This window comes from Macaca thibetana, chromosome 12 (genome assembly GCF_024542745.1).
Source record: "Macaca thibetana thibetana isolate TM-01 chromosome 12, ASM2454274v1, whole genome shotgun sequence".
NCBI classification, from domain to species: Eukaryota; Metazoa; Chordata; class Mammalia; order Primates; family Cercopithecidae; genus Macaca; species Macaca thibetana.
In genome coordinates, this window is record NC_065589.1 from 95449704 (window position 1) to 95473124 (window position 23421).

The 23421-nt window shown below is 39.5% G+C and overlaps 1 pseudogene; it reads left to right on the plus strand.

The window, feature by feature from the left end:
• The first annotated feature begins 663 nt into the window (after positions 1-663).
• The window catches only part of LOC126932339 (alpha-internexin-like), a 96202-nt pseudogene continuing 73444 nt past the window's right edge, over positions 664-23421 (plus strand).

Consider the following 23421-nt stretch of genomic DNA (forward strand, 5'->3'; position numbering starts at 1 on the left):
CTCCCAGTAGGACCATCAAGGATATGTGGCTGGTATCCAGTGAAGACAAAGTCATAAGCTGTTGAGTTTAGTGCTAGTTTTATTCAGAAGAAGGACAGAATCTCACTGAAATGGGTCTCCATTGTAGCTATGTTGTTAGGAGCATGAGTTGGAAATTTCTCAATGGCCTGGCCTAGAATGGATGGTTTGGATCAGAATAGGGATGGCAGTGCCAGAGGAAGTGTTTTGGAGCACAGGAATTGTAAAGGTCTCCTCTTATGAGAGAAGGGCTACGATGTGTTACATGACTATTTGAAATACCTTAACACATCACCCAAGTTTGTCTGCCCTGTCATTCAACTGACTCTAACCCAGCTGTGGGGGGCACAATAACATCCCCCAGGTGTGTGCCTGCTGGGATGGGGAGATCCAGCAAACTCCCTGTCTATGAGGCTCAATCCAAAAATAATTAAGAGAAGCCTTTTCAACAGGGGAAAAGTGAACTCTGGAAAATCAGACCAGCAGCCAAGATTGCCTGGGCTGTTAAATTCTGCCCAGCTCAGCTTTGCAGACACGGTGACAAAGTCTGAAAAAGCACTTTTGGCTTTTGCCATCATCACAACACAAGATATTGTTCACATCCTGTAAGAAATGGTGGCTGCTTCTTTCTCTCTCCCTGAAAAAATGATGACAGTTCTCTTATCTGAGTCACAGAATTCCCAGGGTCCCAAACATTCCGTTTCTCAGGTACTTCAAGGACCAGGGGCTTTTGAACAAGTGGCATCTGAGGATGAATACATTTTAGAAATGTTCTTCTCCCTTGTGTTTACGTTAACACTGATTGTACTGTCAGACTGGGCTCTGATCACAGAAAATCACAAAAGTACAGGGTTACAAAAGTACAAGGACCTCATGCAGAAAGAGTTGGAAGAAGAAGTGTATGGGTGGTGGTTGATGATACCTTCCTACATTTGAGAATATACTAAGCTAATTGAAATAGTGACTACATATTATAGGCAAATGATGGAGACCATTTGTAAAATATTTTTGTTAGTATTTTAAGGTTGAAACCTTAAGCTTGTAGATGAGGAAATTAGTAGGAAGCTGAATCAGCTGGAAGAGAATTCAGGAGGGATATTTGGGACACCCAGAAATCTGACACAGTTCCTGATATAAGCTGGTCTGTGAATCCTTGTGGTTAATTGGAGGGTGGCTGTCAGTTATGACACTCTCTGGACTCCCTGAAGGGATGAGAGCCTCCCCCAACAACACTGCTAATTATGTACCAATTATAACTTTGTCTTCTCATTCTGTCTCATAGAATGAATGGTCTCCATCATTTGCCCATAATATGTAGTCACTATTTCAGTTAGCTCAGTGTATTCTCAACTGCCTCTTTTTTCATGTGCATGTCAAAGTTTGTGTTTTCTCTCTGAGATTCATAGCTTCTTTGCAATATAAGCCTCATTTGCTTAGAGACTTTACATAGTGCCCTACCATGCAACTTGTACTTGGGGGCTCTCTTAACTACTTTTGATGATGGCAATAGTGACCACTGTTCAGCTGTCCCACTATCAAAAACCAGAACCCTCCATTCTTTGTGGGGCGAGCATCTCAAGGCCTGCACGTCACACTATGGGCTGATTGTAATCTTGGAGCTAGTTAATCCCAAACATTGTTCACTGCAAACTGCTCTCCTATTACTAAGATGTCCCTTTCATCTTACGACTTCCTTGCTTCCTGCATTCCTGTTATTTATAGTATCCCAGGAACAAACCACTCCCAGATTTCTCAAGAGGATTTACAGTTGCTACTTGCAATTCCTCACCCAGCTCATGTCTCCATCCCTTGCAGCCTGTGTTCTGCTATAACCCCTCTGCTGCTCTCCTGGAGGTGGATAGTGACACCTTTGCTCAGTCCAAGGGCCTATTTCTCAGTCCTTGGTTTTTTGACCGACTTATTTCTGTTGCCCACATTTAACCTGACTCTGGGCTTCTGGAACAGTGTGTTTTCCCTACCTCCTTCTCTGACTGCTCCTTCATGGCTCTCTCTCTTTTCTTGTGCCACCAGAATATGGGTGATCCTCAAGCACTTGCTTCTCTCTAAGCATGCTGTCTCTTGGCAACCTGATGCAAAGCGATGGCTATGATTATCACCTCCCTTTGGGCAATGGCCGCACCTCTACCTCCAGCCCCAAATCCTTTAAGCTTCAGACTCACAAGCTCAACCTTTTGTTTGCTTTTTATCTGCATAATATGCTTAACACTTCAGACTCTGCGTGCGTATCCCTGAACTCCCCTTTTCCCCAGCCTGTGCTCCTCCTAACATTACCATTTCTGTTGGTTCTGCACTAACTCCCAGATACTTCAGAGGGGAAGCGTAAGGCAAGTCCTGTTTGAGCAAAGGCTCTTCAACCCTCATTTTTATTCCCATTGTTATCACCATATTTTACCTCCTTTTTACATCTTGCCTGAGTTTTTGCAACAGCTTTCTTCTTAGATTTTTTCAACTTTTATTTTTTACCCCAATGCTCTTGAGGCACACAGCACACTGTAACAATGGTTTGCAAAAGGAATTATTCTCAATTACCAGTAATGAGTGGTGTGGGAGGGGCATTTCCAATAGGAGCCATATCAAAATCTTTGGGATCAGGCTGTGCAATTTGAAAAAGCCCTACACGTGATTTGCATATGCCCCAGAGAAGACGCATACACCTCTCCCTCCCTGCTTCTACTACCTTGAACATCATTCTTCTAAAGGTTATGTGGTCACTTTTCACTCTTTCCGATTTGCTGCTGGCAGATTAATTTTCTCGATTCTCAATAAAGATTAAGATACAATTATTTCTCTCCTCCAAAGCCTTCCATGGTTCTCTACTGCCTACTAAAAATCCCAAACTTCTTAACCTTGCTTCCTTGATGAATCTTATCATTGTGACCTCTCAACTGTCTTCTATGCTTACCCTATATTACAGCCAAACAGGGATATCTGTGTACACCCCAGGCTACTTCATCTCACCACACCACTCTCAGTTTGAAATGTTCTCGCCCTTCACCTCTGCCTAGTGAAATCCCTCCCAGGTCCAGTATCGTTTCTACCAGGATATCTTCCTGTTCCTGGGGTTTGAAGCACCCCTGTCTTGTGAACTCCCACAGGACATTGTTTGCAGCTCTTGTTCAGCACTTCTGTTATACTTATTTGTAAAGATGTCATTTCTCCCACATCAGAGTGTAAATTTCTGAAGAGCACAGACTCATTGCCAATTTTCAGTACCAGGACTTTAATAAATGGTATCTAGGCTACTTATAATGTAGAGTCCTTTAATTTTGTTCCATTCTTTATTTATAATGTACTCTTCTATTCAAGTAAAATATTTTGAAGTAGGTTGCCATACTGAACATAAACCAACACATTAAAATAAAGATTAAAAACCAGTATTAGAGATCATTTAGATGAGGGGTCAGTAAACTACAACCCATGGCCCAGTTCAACCCCCAACATGCTTTTACAAATAAAGTTTTATTGGAAAATGGTTACATTCATTTGTTCACATGTTGTCTATGGTTGCTTCCGTGCTATCGTGGTGAAGTTTAGTAGCTGTGACAGAGACCATAAGACTCGCAAAGCCTAAAATATTTATTATCTTGCTCTTTACAGGAGTTTACTAACCCCTGATTTAGATCAATGATTCTGAACTCATGTGAGGTGAGAGAGGGGACAAAGGAATGAGTGGAATACAGGTGCTCAGGATAATCTAGGGTGAGAACCCAGCTTTGAATCCTCACTTTCAAATTGAACCAGTTACTGATGAGAATCTATCCTCTGTTCTCTCAAGGTGACATCTTTGCTCAACAGAAGGACCTTTTTGTGGGGCCTTTTAGTCACTTCTCGGTCAGTGTACTATGGTTATAGTGAATCAGTGTCGCTGATGAGCCTGTACTGTATTCTACTACTGTGGTAGGGAAGAGAAGTTGGAAAAACTGATTTAGAAAGAAGGGGAACATAATTATGCCAGGAACTCTCAGTGAGCTAGTCATGGGAATTAAATAGTAAATTTAGTTCTTTGACTCCTAACTGCTAAAGAAAAAGCAAATATAACAAGTTATTAATATATAGCCCTCCTTGGCTAATACAAACTTGTATCCATTTGCTTAAAAAGGACAAACTTCTCAATGCTTACATCAAGGAGAAATTTGTTAAATTGTCTCTGAGAAACATAGTAGACATTATATCAGCTACAGTTTTGAAAACAATCTAGCCCGTATATTGAAATGGCAAATTCCCATTATATTAAATTGCAATTCAGTAAGTAGGTTAGTATAGTTCAGGGACATTGGATTTTGATACCCTAACTTGCCATGGGAATAGAGTCTAGAAACCCAGAGAATCGGGTAGTTAATGTGTTCCTCCATTGGATCATTAATTGGCAGGCTTTGGCAGGCCCTGAATATGGGTCACTTAGGGGTAGAGATCCAATGGGTGCTGGACATGCAGGTTTTCTGGGTTGATGATTTATCCATAAGCAAGAGGCAGGCAGCAAAGCTGACATTTTGGTGTAACAACAGAGAAGCCTTGTGCGTTTTTGCTCAGCTGGCTGACCAGCTCGACTCTGCTTGCTGATGGGTGGTAGAGATGGGCACAGAGCAAGTTTATGTAACCCTGTGGGGGCAGTAAAATAACTGAATGAAGAGTAATGATGGCAGTAAATAGATCGTGAACCATCGCTTGAGTTTATATGATTATTACAAGCTACAAAAGTCATCGTTAAAAAGTTATTTTGGAGCTTAGAAAACTACAAATGATGTCACCCTAACTACCCACTCATTGTGCATATTTAATGAGATTATAGGTAGGTTTGATTTCAGAGAATTAACTTTTGGTACCTTTCTGCTAGGTCAGCAGAAAATAATGTAAATTATAATTATGCATGTGTATTTTTTTTATGTAAATAATTTTGAAGATAAGGATATCAAAGCTTATATTACACAGAAAATACCTATTTTGAAGTGGTATTTCCAATGGTTTATGGAAAGTTTTTTAAAGAGAATATTAAATTTGTGTTTTCTTTTCTTTTTTATACCTAGTGTACTCCAAGGCAGCAAAAATATTTGTCAGATATTGTATAAAAGAATAATTCTATTTTTAATTTTTTAATCTTCCAAAAAATTCTGAAAAAGATGATGCTAGTAATTTAGTATTATTTTGGATCATTGCATGAAATGCTGGAGTTACAATCAGTAAAAGGATATATTAATAAAATAATTTTAGAAGTGATATTCATTTTAAAATATGATTAAGACATAATTTCTCAGCTGGGTGTGGTGGCTCATGCCTGTAATCCCAGCACTTACAGAGGCCGAGGTGGGCAGATCATTTGAGGTCAGGAGTTCAAGACCAACTTGACCTACATACTGAAACCCTATCTCTAATGAAATACAAAAATTAGCTGGGCATGGTGGTGGGCACCTGTAATCCCAGCTACTGGGGAAGCTGAGGCAGTAGAATCCCTTGAACCCGGGAGGCGGAGGTTGCAGTGAGCCGAGATTGCGCCACTGCACTCCAACCCTCCAACCTGGGTGACAGAGCAAGACTCCCTCTCAAAAACAACAACAACAACAAAAATTAAAAAACCAAACATAATTTCTCAGTCTAGCAGACCTATGTTAATCTTAATCACGTGATATTTATTCTCCCAAGCATGCTGAAGGCAGGGCTATCTCAGATTGCTTCTCTCTGGGATTTGCATGTTGTAACCTTTGGGACAAATTTACACACAGTGATAGCCAAAGACCAGGGTAGCTCTCTACACTTGGTACAGCTGTCCGTGGACATGAGGAAGAGGTGTTGCTGGTAAAGATGCTGGATTAGAGAGGATCTCAGGTCCTTCAGAAAGTATTCCAGAAGAAGGCATTGAAATCATGGAACATGAGAGCTCCATGTATGTTATTGCCCCTGAAGACCTTCCAGTGGGACAAGATGCAGAGGTGGAAGACAGTAATATTGATAATCTTGACCCTGTGTAGGCCTAGCTTAATGTGTGTTTGTCTTAGTTTTTAACAAAAAAGTTAAAAGGTAAAAAAAAAAAAAATTAATAGAGAAAAAGCTTATAGGATAAAGATCTAAAAAAAGAAAATACTTTTGTACAGCTGTAGAATGTACTTGTGTTTTAAGCTAAGGATTATTCCAAGAGTTTTAAAAATTTAAAGTTTATAACAGCTTAAAGTTTATAAAAAGTTATAGTAAGCTAAGGTTAACTTATTACTGGAGAAAGAAAAAATTTCAAAGATAAATTTAGTGCAGCATAATTATACAGTGTTTATAAAGTCTACTGTGGTGTACAGTAATGTCCTAGACCTTCACATTCACTCACCACTCACTCACTGACCCACCCAGAGTAACTTCCAGTCCTGCAAGCTCCATTTATGTTAAGTGCACCATATAGGAGTACCATTTTTTTAAATCTTGTATACCATATTTTTACTGTACGTTTTCTTTGTTTTGATATGCTTAGATACACAAGTACTTACCTTTGTATTACAATTGCCTACAGTATTCAGTACAGTAACTTGCTGTACAGGTTTGTAGCCTAGCAACAATAGGCTATATCATACAGCCTAGGTGTGTGCTAGGCCATACCATCTAAGTTGGTATAAGTACACTCTGTGATATTTGTGCAATGATGAAATCACTTAATGTACATTTCTTAGAACGTATTCCCATCATTAAGTGACACATGACTGTATAATTTGTGTGTAATGATGTAAGAGTTGAATGAAACTGTAGTCACCTAATATACATTATTGTGTTTTGTAGAAAGGTAATTGAGCATATTTCTCAATTACACATATAATAAGAATAGTATTAATTACTATTCTTCTTAGTATAATAATGTGATAAGTATTAATTACTATTCTTATTATAATACTTTTGAATCAATCATTTTTCTTCCAGGACTTCAACATTTTCCTAAATCCTTAGAAAGCAGCTAGAACTCAGGTATCCCACCTATAGTGTTAACTATATTTTAAGGAAAAAAGTCCATGGGAAAATCAACCTTGGTACATTTGTTGGTCCAGAAAATTCTTATGCAACACCGTCTGGTGTTCTGTACTGGCAGTGAAGATACAGTGATGAGCACAATGCAGTTTCTGCCCATATAGAACAAAGAGGCAAGGGAAGAGAGAATAAATGAACATTTGCGCTAACACATGGTGGCAAACAGTGGTGCATGCTATGGAGGAGATGTGAAGGGTACAACAGAAAAATATAATGGGTGTTTTAATTTAGATTGTGGACAGGCTCAGAGAAGCCTTCCTTATAGATGTGAATTTTGACTTGCAGCTTAAAGGATGAGTGGGAGTGAGCTGGATGAAATGCATTTCAGGACTTAGAACACACATATGAATGTCCTGGATGTACAAAGGAAAGAAGATTAGAGTAATAGAGAATGAGAATGGCTTAAGATAAGGACAAAGAGGTAGGAATTACCAGAGCATATAGAGCCTATTGGTGTGCGAAGGTTTTATTCTGAGTGCAATTAAGCATGATCAGAGGAACGTTTAAAAGCATACATCTGCTGGCTGGCACAATGGCAAGCACCTGTAGTCCTAGTTACTCAGGAGGCAAAGGCAAGGGGATCGCTTCAGCCCAGGAGTTTGAGGCTGGAGTGCACTATGATTGCGCCTGTGAATAGCCACTGCACTCCAGCCTAGGCAACAGAGTGAGACACCATCTCTAAAACAAGTTTTTTGGTTTTTTTTAAAGCATGCATCCTCATGTATAGAAAGGATTGGAGATGAAAGTGAGAGATCAATTAGGATGTCATTATAGCTGGCCAGGTAAAGGATGCTAATAACTTAAGCTTGATTGTTAGCAGTTGTTGAGAGAAGTGAGCTGTATTCTGGAGACACAATCCACAGACTAGATGTGGGATCTCTCGAGTTAAGGTCAACTCTGAGGACACTGGCATGGACAATAGGTTATATATGATATAACTTAAATGCTAAGATGATGATATGGTTTGGCTGTGTCCTCACCCAAATCTCATCTTGAACTGTAGCTCCTATAATTCCCACATATCATGGGGGGAACCCAGTGGGAGGTAACTGAATCATGGGGTGGGTCTTTCCTGTGTTGTTCTCATGATACTGAGTAAGTCTCAAACTCTTTTTGCCTGCCACCATGTAAGACATCGCTTTGCTCTGCCTTCATCTTCTGCCATGATTGTGAGGCCTCCCCAGTCATGTGGAACTGTGAGTCCATTAAACCTCTTTCCTTTATAAATTACCCGATCTCAGGTATGTCTTTACCAGCAGGGTGAAAACAGACTAATACAAATGGGGTCCGTTGAAAGACTGGCTGATACAAGGTTGGAGGTGATAGCAGAAGTTGACTTTGGACTATTTTAAGATACCTGTAAAAAATCAAGGAGAAACATCAAGTATTAGTTGGGTATACAGCTCTAAAGCCTTGAAGAAGAGGCTGGGCTGAACATAGAAATTTGGAAACTATTTCATGTATTTGGAATTTAAAGCAATAGGAATAAGTAAAAATGCCAAAACTGGGGACAGTGGCGGGAAGGTGCAGGGTACACTGCTAAGAAAGCCAAGATAAAGAAAGAAGCAAATGGTCACATGTGTTGGATGCTGCTGAAATACTGAGAATAACAGAGCATGAAAAAAGTCCCGTTCAATCAAATCATGTGAATGATTTTTATCGAGGACGGTTTTTAGTGTGGGCAGATGCCTGATTAGAAATGATTGCAGAGAGCATGAAGGGTCAAGAAGTTGAGGCCAAATGTCTAATTTTTGAGATTCTTGGCTATACAGGATCCTTGAGGGAAAGGACAATAGCTGAAAGATGACATGGGGTCCATATTTTCCCCAGACTCCCACGTGAGAGATACTTAGTTATGCATATTTGAGTGATGGTGGAGAGGAACTTGAAGATTGATGATGCTGGAGAAAGATGGGCTTATTGACAGGGTTTCTGCAGGGTTGGAGAATTTGGGATCCTGGGTCTATGTGTAAGTTTTAGTCTTTGAAAGGAAAGAGACATTTCTTCATTGTAATTAGAGAGAAGGGGGCAAATGGCTACAGATACAGATTTTGGTGTTTAGAGGGTGTATTTAAATGCATGCTGTGCAATAGTTATAGATTAATGCTCATGTTATGATCAAGATTCATAAACCCCAATGAAAAACAGGAAGACTCATGATGTGTAAATTAGAAGTAATTCTATGTAAACACCAGTTTGGATGTTCCCATTTTTGCGTCTCCTTCAAACAGAAATGTCTTTACATTAAAATAAATGCATCTTTTCTTGCATTTGTACTCCTATTGAGTGGTTTTCATACTGTTGCTTGTTCCACTTTTCTCTTTTGGCTCTGATCTGCAATGCATCAGTTTTCTATAATCCTACCAAATGGGAGAAAAATTACTCTCTGTACACAGACTTTCAGTGCTCATAAAGATATTCATTTGTAATATTAGAGCTGTCACATGCCTTCCCCTTCATCTAGCCATGCAATTTACCTCTACCTGTAGTTGTAAAAAGGAACAAACTTAATTTTACTCCCTACTTTTCTGATAGTTTTAAAGTTATATAAATGTAACTTTGCCTCCTCTAGCAGTTCCAAAATGTTGTCAGGCAGCCAATCTATCAAGAGTAATGAGATTGTCTTTGAAGTCAATGATTTTGTTTCATTCATTTCTGTAACAGCAAGGCAGCTGCAAAAGTATATCCTACATTTCAGATCCTATTGGGTACAGTCTTTCAAGATAGTTCTTGCTCCTCCTTCTCCTGTGCAGGTAGAGTGGGTCAGAGCAAAGCTACATTCTGGCATCCCGTTTTCTGCCTCAGCAGCATTCCACACACGGCTGGATTATTTTCTGTGCCTAAGCCTGTATTTTGCTTGTCTCCAGTTGTCTTATATATCATAATAATGATAATTACTAAGATTTATTTGAATAGCATTTTATAGGTTTAGTTTTCAAGACCCTTTCTCATGTGTTGCTCTTAACAGTCTTATGAGGGAGAACAACTAGTAATTATCAGTTATCCCTGTTTTCTGGGTGAAGCCACCAAGGCACAGAGAAATTAAAATGGTTTACCCAAAGCTACAGCCCTGTGACTGCTAGAGCTGTGACTTGCATTCAAATATTCTGACTCCGGGTCCCCTGTTTTTCTAGTTAGCATGACAGAAAGCACAGAAGCTTTGAAGTCAAATAGATCTAAGTTCAAATTCGGACTTGTACTCTCTGAGCCTCAGTTTTTCTGACCACAAAGCAGAAAAATAATACTGATTTATATGATTTTTCCCAAGGAACAAGTGAGATAATGTACATAATGTCCCCAGTAAAATGCAGGCATATATAATAAGGCAAAATAATCTTTTATTATCATTATTAATAGTAATCAAATATAGATCACTCAGGGCCTAAGAAATCAACACAGGCCTGTAAGCATTTGCATCCCAGTATACCTCCTGGGAGGATTCTAATTCTCACCTCCCTTTGGTTATAGCCAGCACTCTGAGTCAGTTTCCCTGTGTGAAAATCAGGAGTAATTGGCGATAATTATATGTATGCTTTGGCATTTCATCGGAGATGAAATGATTCTGACCATTTTAAGCAAATGGTGGATCTCCTTCCAAGGCAGCCTAACCTCCCTGCTTGTCCCATCCCTTCATTCCCTCACTCTCTCCCTACTCTATGCTATCATTCTAAGCAGAAATGGAATCGAGGAGTTGACGTTTTGCTCTGATCTCAGTAGAGATGTTTGATGCAGTAGACATTTGAGATTTTGACTTCCTGTCATTCCCCCTTCATGACAGCACACAATTTCTTTTGGGATGGTTAATCTCCTCCATGAGTGGTCTTGGTGGAAATGTTACTTGTGGTACCTGCTGTCCATTACAGAAGCTGAAGGGTCTAGACTTTTTCTCTCCCTATCTTCTAGGTACCTAGACTTGACCAATCTGTCACTTTGTGGGTGGGGGTCTTTGAATGCTGAACATGTGGCACTAGGACAGTTCACCATAGTAGGGCTGGGCTGCTCAGACTTGCTCTGTGCTGATGCCTACAGAGTCTGCCTCCCAGCCCTATGGAGTGTATCCTTCCATTCTCAAGCCCCTCTTCATTTCTGCCAGCCCTCTTCTACCTTTCTAAATGGTTTCCTTTTGCTAAAGCTATCCAGAGCTTATTTCTCTTATTTGTAACTGAGGATCATAATTATGCTTTTCATAATTGGTAGAGGTCATCTGATCACTTTATAGCAGTGTTGTGGTTTAACAAAAATAAAGAAAAAGAAAAAGAAAAAAGTGTTAGAAGAAGTGGAAACTTACAGTCCTAATGGCTAGGATGTGGTAGTAGTCAGACAAGTTATTGGAATTGATTCTTTGATCCAGTCAGCATGAAGTCTTGGAAAGAGTCAGGAGACTTGTACTTGAGTTCTTTTTATGCAATTAAGTAGCTGTGTAGCCCTGAGCAAAGCCCTTCGCATCCAAGGATCTTAATTTTCTTACCCACGAAATGAGAGACCAGTACTGGAAAAGCTCTAACTTTTCTTTTGTTTAAAAGGCCTATGATTCTAAGCATTGCCTGAAGATCAACTCTGTACCGTGTGTGCAAGGCCACTGAGTTGGCTACTGCAGTCTTAAGGCCCCTGGAAACTTACATTTTTAGTGTGAAGATATCATATAAATTATATAAAGCAGGTACATGATATTTCAAGGTGGAATATAAAAATATGTGTTAGGCTGGTCCTAAGGTAGTGAGTTATCGCAATTGATTTTTCACAGTCAGTTATGGATCAAATTCCTTGTTCCACTTTCTTCACTTCTCACTACTGCACTTGACTAGTCTTAAAAAATTATCAAACTGTGTGGTGCCAGATGCGTGCACTGCAGACATTCTCAGCTGGAATCATTGAGAAGGGCCTGAGAGGAGAAGGTGGTCTTTGAATTATGACCAGAAGGACAAGTCATATATATGGCTGATATAAAGGAATAAAGCATCCCAATCTTGGAGATATGTGGCTGTGAATCAAGAATGTTTCATGCCGAGATCAGTTTATTTTATTTTATTTCTTTTTTTTTTTTTTTTTTTTTTTTTTTTTTTTTTGCCTTAGTGGTGATAATGTTGGGACCATATTGTGAAGTTCTTGATGACAGAATGAGAAATTTGAGCTTTTTCTTATAGCCAGTAGGGAGCCAATGGCTTCCTTTTCTAAAGCCAGAAAACAGCATGGATGGGTTTGTATTTTTGGAAGATCAATTTAGCACTTCTACTAAATGAATTGGATCTTGGAGAAACTAGGGGCAGAGATACCAGCTGGAAGTGTATTGTAATGGTCCATGTACAAGGAAATGTAGTTCTAGGATGAAAACAAAAGGATGGCCATGTGAAGAAGAATCAGTGGAATTTGTGAGCTGAAGATAAATGATAAACATAGAAGACAATGAGAATAGATATAAATTGCTATTGGTTGGAACATTCCCTTAAAATATAAATAATCAGGTCACTCCTTTACTCAATACATCAATAGCTTCCCATAATACTAGAATTAAACCCAACTTCACAATGGACCATAAGAAGCAACATGGGGTTCCCAGCTGCATCTCTGACCTTGTTTCTAGCACCCAAGCTCCCTGTGGCTCAGGTACATGGGTAACATGGGAGGCTTCTTATCCAAGGACCTTTGCCCTTGCTTTCCATGTGTTCCCCTTGCCTGAATTGCTCTTCTTCAGTTGTTCATATGGTGTTGCTGTTTCACACATACAGTCCTTACTTAGAAGTCATTTCTTCAGAGAGGATCAACCTCTGTTAACTGACGGCATCTGTCCCTATCTATCCCCTAGCCTGCTTGACATGTGTATTCATAGCAGTACCTATGACAATGCAGCCCTTATACATTTGCTTATTATCTCTTAAGCCAGTTCAGTGAGGAAGGCTTTGCTTATTTTCCACTATGGTCAGGTACTTTGTAGGTGCTCAGTAAATATGTGGGAATGAATTACTGATTTCTCAATTGCTAGGTGCCAATTAAGTTATCCAAGAAAACAAGAAAATTTGAGGATGGAAAATCCTAATGTTGGTTTTGGTCTTGTGACTGTGAAATGAGATTTTGGTGCCCAGTGGTATAAAGATTTTTCTGTTATTTTGAAAAGGACACTCTTCAACAAATTAACTCCCTACCTCAATAAATAAATAAATAAATAAATAAATAAATAAATAAATAAATCCCTTTAAAAGGATGTTTAAATATCCCTTTAAACATATTTAAATATTTAAACGTATTTAAAAATGTTTAAAGCCCTTTAAAGATATTTTGATGCTTACATTAAAAAAAAGCACAATGATTTGATTCCAATCAGAATTAAGAACTTTCAAAGAATTTGTTACATTTATTTTTAGTGGCGCTCAGAGCTTTTAAACAGAGGGTTAATTTGAACCAAAGGAGACGAAGGTGAGGCATGTTAATTGAATATCATATCTGTCCATTTTAATATAAAAACCAATGTCTAAAGTACAGTTATAAAGAATGTGATCTGCCTAACTTACAGGCCAGACTGTGTTCCCCCATGCTGACACCACCTCCACCCCTTCAGTTTCTTGGCAGCCTTGTTCTCTGAAAGGGCCAATTCACTCATCTTTCTGGAGACATTTATGTCATCAAAACTCCCTCACTGTCATGGCAGCAAACAGCACATATATTTCCTTATCACTTAAAATACAAACATATAGAACATCCTCCTGTCAATTTGCAGCATTTAAGTAACAGTCATAGGTACTTGGCACCGCCAGAAGTAAGAGTGGATCTCTTGCTATATTAGTCCAACATAATCAAGTAAAAGTAACCTGGCAATGGGTAAAACTCATGAAATTGTGTTGGGAAAGACAAGTTAGAGCAAAGCCCCTCATGGTGAACAAGATGGTCTCCAGTTACGGAATGTTGTTTTAATCCCTCAGGCCAATGTTGGGCCTGGTGAAACCAGAGACGTGACTTCTGTGTTTCCTTCACTATCTTGAAACTGCCAAACACTGCGTTTAGGAAAATTGGAAGTGAGGGCTGAAGCTGCATGGAAGAGTTGTGTGTTTGGGGTTTGGTGGGAATTAGAAACCCTAGTCATGTGTCAGGAAGATTCTCAGTGAATCAGATGGATTTCATGTTTAGATCCCATTCAGAATCCCACATATGCATCAACCGGGCTGAAAAAATGTAACTCTAGTCCAGGGGTAATAAGAAAATAGAGTTGAGAGTCAAGTCCTTAATTTGGAGGGTTTCTATTTTCATTTGAAAAACTAAAGTTCATTATTTTAACATTTTCTTAACATCCTCCAAATTAGCCTTCAGTGTACTCTGCCTGGTCTCAATGGAAAAGCTTTGCTGGAGCTTGAGAGAATGCATTCTCTGTGGGGTGCTGGGCAATTACATTCCAAATAACAGCAGGGTTCTTAGTAGGGAAGGCGATCCTATTATTGCTGCTGGAGGATGTGTCCAATCATGGCAGCGGGGGAGGAGGCAGTGGCGGAGACACGGAGGGAGGAAAGGGAAGTCACTTTTACATCCCACTGAAATATAATGCCATGAGAGTATTTGAAAAATGAATTTCTTTTGAAGTATAAACAAATGTTTGTTAGGCTGTGAGCATTTACCTTTAAATATATGACTTAAAGTGGTGCTATTGGAGGTATCAGACTGCAATGTGGAGCGGTAGGGAGATGTTTGCTTCTTCTAGACATTGATTTTATTCTGCAGTTGTTTATGGGCCACATTCATGTTGTCAGGTCCAGAGTTTATTAAAATTTTGTTATAGGAGATGGAGTTTCAGGCTGGGAGGCCAAGGGTTCTTGTCCCAGAATTTCCATAAACAACTGCGTGGCATTGTGTAGCTGTCTTGATATCTCTGAGCCTTAGTTTGTCCATTTGCATTAAGCCGGGGCTGGTGGGGAGGGGAGATTTTCAATCTTTTATGAGTGATGGATGCTAATAAGAATGTGATAAAGATGTGGATTCCTCTTCCTAATGTGTATGTTCATATGAGCATAGGCAAACAGGTGAAAGGTGGTTCACAGGTTCCTAAAGCCTAGTAAGACCCTGAGGATCCTTCTGCTCCCTTCCAAAATTACTATGGCATCAAAAACAAATGACATAGTTGAATCCAAAAACGGTTTTATTAATTGTTTATTTGTAACCTGCTGTCTTACAATTGCACTCCCTACTAGATCTTCTTTTTATTATTAGTGAGACTGATTGTTTGGTGAATCAGGCAGAAAGGAACGATTCTCAATTACCTGAGGGTCCCAGGGGGCTGATTTCTAGGGAAGTTCATTACATATACAATAGGTATGTTACAAAAATAATTAAATGAAGTGTGGCGTGCTGGTCTTTTGAGCTACAATGTTGTGCTGTGACCTAACTATTGGCTAATATCTGCCTTAGCTGAAATTGTCTTGTTTACACATTTTCCAACAAGTTAATTGTTTAGCAAAGTGTTTACACATTGATTGTAGATTGATTAATGGCCATTGACAAACACACTGCTGTTGAATTTCACTCAATCAGCATTTTTATAGGCTTTACCCCCTGTGGTGAAAGGATGATGATTTACTTAAAAAACTAACCATTAACCCTAGAATTGGAACACAAACGAAAAATAATTGGAAATCTTGCCAATTTAACTCTTAGTATAAGAAATAAGATTCAAGGGTTAGGAGTCATGTGGATTTGAGTTCAAGTCCCAACTCTGCCTCTTTCCAGATCTGTGACCTTGGGTAACTCTCTACGCCTGCTTTCTTCGTCTGTAGAGTGAAGTTAACAACAGTATACAACTCAGAGCATTGTGGTGAGGATTAAATGACATAATGCATCAAAAGCCTTATCATAGTGCTTGTCAAATGCTAGTTACTATTACCTTTATTATTTTTATTACTATATCTGCAATAATAGAAAACACATTTCACATCAAAATTATTCAGCAAACAATTACTCACTATCTGCTGCAGGTTATGCTCCAAAGACACCATGGATATTACACTATTTCTGCCCTTAAGGACACATACTGAACTGAAATGATTTGTTCGTATATGATCTCCTCTGCATGACAACGAGGCCCTTGAGGGCAGGCACTGTTTCTTACTTAGTTTTCACTTTTAGTTTAATGAGCAACTCTGAAACAAAGGGCTGCCTGCAGAGTTATGTCCAAGCTTCCACCCAACTCTTCAGGAGTGGTCACTGCCTATCTCTCTGCCATCTCTGTTCTCCTTTCTATATTAAGCTCCCTCCAAACTACTCTCTTATAGACTCCTGAATCCAATAATCTGTTCCATATCTCTATGACTTGGTACCTGTGGTTTCCTTGGCTTGTAATGTCAATAACTTTTCTTCCTTTATTAGTCAGTGAGTGGTTGAGTGGTCTGATATTTATTGTGCAACTAATGTGTGTTATGGGTTGAGTTATGTCCACCAGAAAGATATGTTGAAGGGCTAACTCTGGTACCTAAGAATGTAACCTCATTTCAAAATGGAGTCTTAACAGAGATAATCAATTTAAAGTGAGGTCATTAGGGTGACCTCTAATCCACTACGACTGATGTCTTTATGAAAGGGGAAATTTGGACACAGAGACAGGCAGGCAGAGAGAGAAGATGATGTAAAGATTCAGGGAGAATGCCAGTGAAGATGAAGGATTGGAGTGATGCTTCTACCAGCTGAGGAACACCTGAGGCGCCCAGCAACTGGGACAATACAAGAAATGATTCTCCAATAGGCTGGAGTCAGCATGACCCTGCCAGCACCTTGATTTTGAGCTTCTAGGCTCTAGAACTGTGAGACAATCAATTTCTTTCTTTTTTCCTTTTTCTTTCTTTCTCTTTTTTTTTATTTTATTATTTTTTTAAAGACAGGGTCTCACTCTTTTGCCCAGGCTGGAGTACAGTTGCATGATCTCAGCTCACTGCAACCTCTGCCCCCTGGGTTCAAGTGATCCTTCCACCTCAGTCTCCTGACAAGCTGAGACTACGGGTGCTTGCCAGCACACCCAGGTAATTTTTATATTTTTTTTGTAGAGACAGGGTTTTGCCATGTTGCCCAGGCTGGTCTTGAACTCCTGAGCTCAAGTGATCCACCCGCCTTTGACCTCCAAACTACTGGGATTACAGGCATGAGCCACCAGGCCCGGCCAATTTCCGTTGTTTTAAGCCACCCAGTTTGTCGTACTTTGTTATGGAAGCCCTAGGAAACTATTATATGCCATATACTAGAACCAGGTAAAAATGCAGAACCATACACTTTTAAAATTACCCTCTAGAGTTGTATTAGGTTGGTGTAAAAGTAATCGCGGTTTTTTGCTATTACTTTTAATGGGAAAAAGCACAATTACTTTTGCACCAACCCGATACCTCTCTTCTCTTATGTGTGAATTAGGGATGATGGCATACAACTGCTTTGCTTCCGTCAAGGGGCTGTGCCTATATTAGGCACACAGCACATACTAATGTATGGAGAAGCAACATTGGGCTGTGAAAGAAGCTCTGATTAGAAGCTACTAGTCGCTAAAAAGCTGAGTATTTCTAGTTCCCAGTTTCTAATCCGTCAAAAAAAATGACTGGGCCATATGGTTTCTTCCAGATCCCTTTTGAATAAAACATTGTATGATCCCATGTTCTGGGTCAAGCATTTTGAAGTAGTGTAGTTTTCTTTTTAACATTTTATGTCGAAGTAATTGTATATTCACATGTAGTTGTGAGAAATGACACACAGAGATCCTGTGATCTCTTTACCCAGTTTCTTTAAATAGCAACATCTTTCAGAGTTGTAGTAATTGTGCAGTTTTTAATGTAAGCTATACTTCTTGGAATGAAATGCTGAAGACATTTTTGACAGGCAGTTATGTTTACCTACGAGGCTTAAACAAGATACTCAAATCTGGTGTCTGATCATCTCTGTGATAAAATCCTTGGCCTCTTTGCTTTACTGACCATTTCGCCCATTGGCCTTTGTCCCACTTAATTTTGTTTAGATCAGCGTGACTTTAGAAATGAAGGTATTTGTCACTTTTTTGCCACTTTCTAGAAAAATGTGCCTGACAACCAAGGTACGTATTCTCGTGATGGTCTGCTGCCTTTATAATAATAACATAATGATAATATTAACAGAAAAAAATTAGGAATTTTTTGAACTCATAGTATATGTCAGGCTAGCTTTGGGCTAAGTGCTTGAGAATCATTATCTTATTAATCCTTAAGCTGGACACATGGCTCATGCCTATAGTCCCAGAATTTTGGGAGTCTGAGGCAGGAGGATTGCTTGAGCCCAGGGTCCTGAGGCTGCACGGTGAGCCATGTTCACACCACTACACTCCAGCCTGGGTGACACAGTGAGACCATGTGTCCAAAAAAAAAAAAAAAAAAATTCAGTCCTATAAGGGAGATGCTATTAGTACATCCATTTTACAGATGTGAAAACTGAGGCCCAGGATTCTAATGAATGACTATAACTTGCATTAGAACATGGATCTATCTGACTCCACAGTGTGACTTAAACTGCCATGCCGCAGTGACAATGGGTAAAAGTTAACTCATTCACAATCATTATCATTTAGTTAAGTTTTCAAGCTGAGCCCAAGACACTTCATTAATTTCTGCCTTTTATAGACAATTTTGCATTGTGATTGCATAGGCACAGTGGTACTTCTTTCCTGCCAGTGCCCTAAGTGAGGAGCAGACAAAAGCCCCTCCTGGTTAGACACAAGACTTTGAACTCTGCAGTTAAGCCTGGGGGTGAGGAAAGGGAAGAGGAGAAGGGGTGAGTGAATAGTATTGGCAATCCCATTCCTCTCGTCACCTTGGACTTGGATCTGACCCACAGTGTTACTTCCCTTTTCAGAATGGGAAGAAAGTTTCCAGCTGACTTCACTCTCGCTGGTATTCTATCATGCCAAGGGGCCCTTTCCTTCAAAGGTCATTCAAAGGAACCCCAAAAGGTTTGCAGTAGGCTTGTGTCTAAATTATTTATTTGGTTTGTGCTATCTTGTATTAATGACCTCGCTTGTTAAAAACACCATAAAATGACTCATAGGGTGGTGTGCTGTTAAGGCTCGACTCATGCTAATTAGCTACTTTTATTTTATTTATCAACATGGTTCAGAACTGGGGCAAAAGTCAACCCACTTTAAAATGGTTGTGTTTTTTTCCTCTTGACATTTACATTTTTAAAACTTTATTCATTTGCTCCAGGGTAATTCAGAGACCTGTCCCTCTTCTTTCACCTTCTTGTTGACTTTTATTTTGTCTTTTGTAATAATTTCTTATTATTTAGCCCGGTCATATTTATATACATTACATATATAACATTTCTGTGTATCTTATCCTCATGGCTTTAAAAGAAACTGTAATGACCAGGTTCTGTTCCACAGTCCATGTCCAACATAGCTTTGATTTAAAACACAAATGATGAGATGTCAGAATGTGTCACCTGGGCCAAGGTGGCATTACCAGTACCCTCTCTGGACTCTCTGGGGAGATCACCATGTCTTTTCCTGTGTTCCTCATTTCCATGAATGAAAGGAACCCCAAGATGGAAGAAGGTTATCTCTGAGGTCTAATGCATGAAGAATGAGCAGTCACTAACTCTGCAGTAGGAACTGATTAATGATTAACTAGCATGACCTAGCTGCCTTAGAGGAAGTGAGACGCAGGGGAGGTACGGAAGTGGCAAGGCTGGGGCATGGGTGTTATTGTCAGCAGCTTGCAGAAATGCCTGATACCATAGGCACAGGGGAAGGAATTGGAGAAACAGAGAGAAGGGGAGTCAAAGGCCTCCCATCTCATATCTCCATTCTGCCATGAGTGGGTGCTAGCCCCAACAGCACAACATGAACATCTTCTCAACTACCTCTCATCTCATTTTTTTCATCCTAAGTGACTCCATTACTATAATATTCTTGGAATTTGACACCTTGCTTCACAGTGCATCTGTGGGGAAAAAAAAAAAATCTGTGTTAACAAAGGCATATCTACTGCCTTGGATAGCTGAAACTGGGTCTGGAATTATTGAGAGCCAATCACTTCCTTATTCAACTGCAGAGTAAAGGCAAGCCTGCTTTAGAAGTCTTGTTTTGTTTTGTACCTACACCAGGTAAACAGGATTGTTGGTTTGAACTATATTTCTAAAGGGACAGAGGACTGTATTTGAAAACTCAGGTATCTCCTTAGGATTGTGCTGTAAGCATTTATTACAATTAACTCTTCTGTCAAACATATAAAGTATTCATATTGCCTGTGGAAAACATAAAATTCCTTTAATTTGTTAAGGTGTTAAAGTAAGACAAATGCTCGATTTGTAAATATTAAAGAAAAACCTCAGATCAGGTTTGGAGTTGAATCTAGTTCTATTTGATAACCTACAGCTGGAGAAAAGATTCAGCAAAGAAATAATTAGAAGAGACCTTTCCCCAAAAATATCAGTACTATTCTCTCGATTATGACAGACACAAGATAATTTACACAGTGCAATGCATAAAGCTTACTAATGGTTATTTACTTAGATGTGCAAAATACAAAAGGCTCAGGTTAAAGCAATGGTGATGAATCATTTATGAGATATTATCTACTGAGATGGATTGGGTCCATCTGTTATAGCTGGAAAGTTTTTTGTTGTTGTTTATATATAAATTCATTTAATTTTGTTTACAGTGTTCAGAATGAAAGAAGAATTAGGGCAGATAAACAAGAAGAGATTTTTTCAACTCACAGATAACTCGCAGAGAACGAAGTTAGCAGTTTCTACATAAAAGTCAAGTGCTATCTATGCAATCTGGAGAAAGCATAAAGTCATAAAGCTCTGAAGAGCAGTATCACACAGTGCAAGTCCTGTTGCGGTCCACTGATGTTCTAAGGGATGCAAAGTCTGTCTTCTTTTGTTTTTCCATTCATCCCGTCTGGGAGTTGTTATTTTCTTCCCTCAGAAGAGACCCAGGAATGTTGCATGGGATGCACTGTGGGAACAGAACAGGAAATTCTGAGAATCATGGAAGTAAAAACTATTCCTGTGTCCAACATTAAATCCACGAAATTAGACTACTGTTAGGGCTGCCCACCATCAGGTTCGAACTGACTTTCGGATTGAGGCTCAGAGCATCTGCTTAGAGAGCAAGCTCATTACTGCAGGATATCCCTCTGATTTTCAGTGCAAGAGGGAATGTGCCTGAGAGAGTGAGAGCCTGCTGGCACACGTGGACTGGCACAGGTTGATACTAGAGTCTGAAGGTACAAAAGGTTGAAGTATCATATGTTTGTTCTCATTTGAATTCCCTTAAACTTTCAGTATCTCTTCAAATAATTTGTCATTATTAAAGTCAGAGGCCTTCTCGTAATTCTATTTATTCTCTGTAGGTTTGGCTGGATATACAATAAATTCTCCATCAATATTAGCTAGTTCTGTTTTCATAAAGTGGCAATTTAAGTTAGCTTTTTCCAAAAAATTTCATTGGAGAACATCTGGAAGAAGTTATTTATGGGTACTTTTTGAGATTTGCTTGGTTGATTAGCAAACAATGCGGCCGAGGCTTGTCCAGTCTTCTCTCTGTATCTTGTCCATGGCTATTGATTAATACCTTAAGTAAGCACTGGTTATATGGATGTGAAAGAGGGACTATGACTAGCTTCTAGCAATGTATCTTGCAACTGGAAAAATAGCCTTCAGTGCGTGTTGAACTATTTTTTCTTCACATTTAGGAGATTAAACAATGGGTCCCTGGTATATGGACGGCCCTTAGGAACCACGTAGGGAGTGACAGAGATCAGAAGATATGGGCACCACCTTTTACAGAAGGAAAACACAACAGGCAACTGTATGTTTCAGATTAATACAGAAGCACATGCAATTTGTCCATCAGCAACTGAGGAGAAACAGACATATGTCCTGAGGAATTGGGGAATGATAAGAGCTCAAGCCAGGGGTTCAAAAGGAATGACTGCTTCACAGGGGTCTGAGCGCTAGTGCTGCTGGAGCCAAATGAGAGCAGTGAGAATGCTCTCGGTTTCTGTCAAGAGGTAAGGATGTGATTTCATGATATTCCAGGTGGGAGGAAAGGCATATGGTAAAGGTGTCAAGAAAGTAGGGGAGATGTATGACAGGGGATAAGAAGTTTGAGTCTGCAGATGCAGAAATGAGGAAGAAAGGCGCATTGAGTCAGGGGATAAGTTTAACGAGGAGACGGGGTGAGGAGACAGCTGGCTGAATATGCAAAGGTCAGATGGCTTTATCATAACTCCAAAATTGCAGATTAGCAAAGGAATCTAAATCCAAAACCACCTCACAACTCCTTTTGTTTTTGGAATGGGATTGTAAAACTTGAGCCCTTAAACAGTTGTATCTGTTTTTTAAATTTTTTAAATAAGAGAGAAATTTGACCTCAGTATCAGGCCTAGGAATGACTAATATTTAAAACTTTGTCTCTCCATTTTCTGCTGGGTGGGCTGCACTCAGAGATCTTGCCACATTCCCCTCCACGGTAGATGTGAATGAGGATGTAGGGGAGAAAATGATGCCTTGTGACGTTAAATAAAAAGTAAAAGCCTTTTTTTTCTGAGTATTGACGGGTCTAAGCAGATTAAAAAGACAGTCTTTACCACAAAAATCTTGTCCTGAGAAATACACAGGCATCACTATAATTAGCGGTGGAAAGTGATCCACATTCCATGAAAAGCAGTGAGAGAATCCTGAAGTCGGGCAAATGCCTCGTAAGAAAATGAACCTGAAAAATGTATTTCTAAAACCAAGGGTCAAGTTCCCACTTGGATAGTTGAAAATCACTGTTTTGGGAGACCACTGGAACAAATTTGGAATGGGCACTTCCCAATGTTCTGAAACTCTCTATTCTTACAAGATCAACCACTTGGTAAGAAGATGGGTTTTATATCAGCCTCTCATGAAGGGAGACATCTACTATGGAACGGGAGATTTCCAGTTTGGGCCACTTAAAAACTCAACAAAGAGTGAGGCATATTAATAAGAAATAATGAGGCATTTTGAGTTCTCTGGAACTGTGAGTTTTTGAGGAATGAGTTATCTGTCTTTTGATGGTGGTGGTGTGGGCAGTGGGGTATGTTCCATCCAGGTTTTATGTAGGACCTGTTTGGGGGAATAAGGATTTAGATCTTTATTTTGAGGGAAATAGCATATGTATATCCCAGGAAGGTTAAAGAAGGCGGCTTTTTTTTTTTTTTTTTTTTTGGCTGTTGTGATATTAATTATTGTGATGATAAGTTTCTATAGTAGGGGGTGTGTCTCCTTTTCCATCTTTTGAAAAGCCTTCAACTGTGCTGAGAGAAAGATGTACAGGGTCACCTGTGGTGGCCATTTAGGTGATGTCTTTCCTCAAAAAATTCCTCCTCTGCCATAGTGCGCCTAGGACCCACCATTAATGCCTTAGTCAAT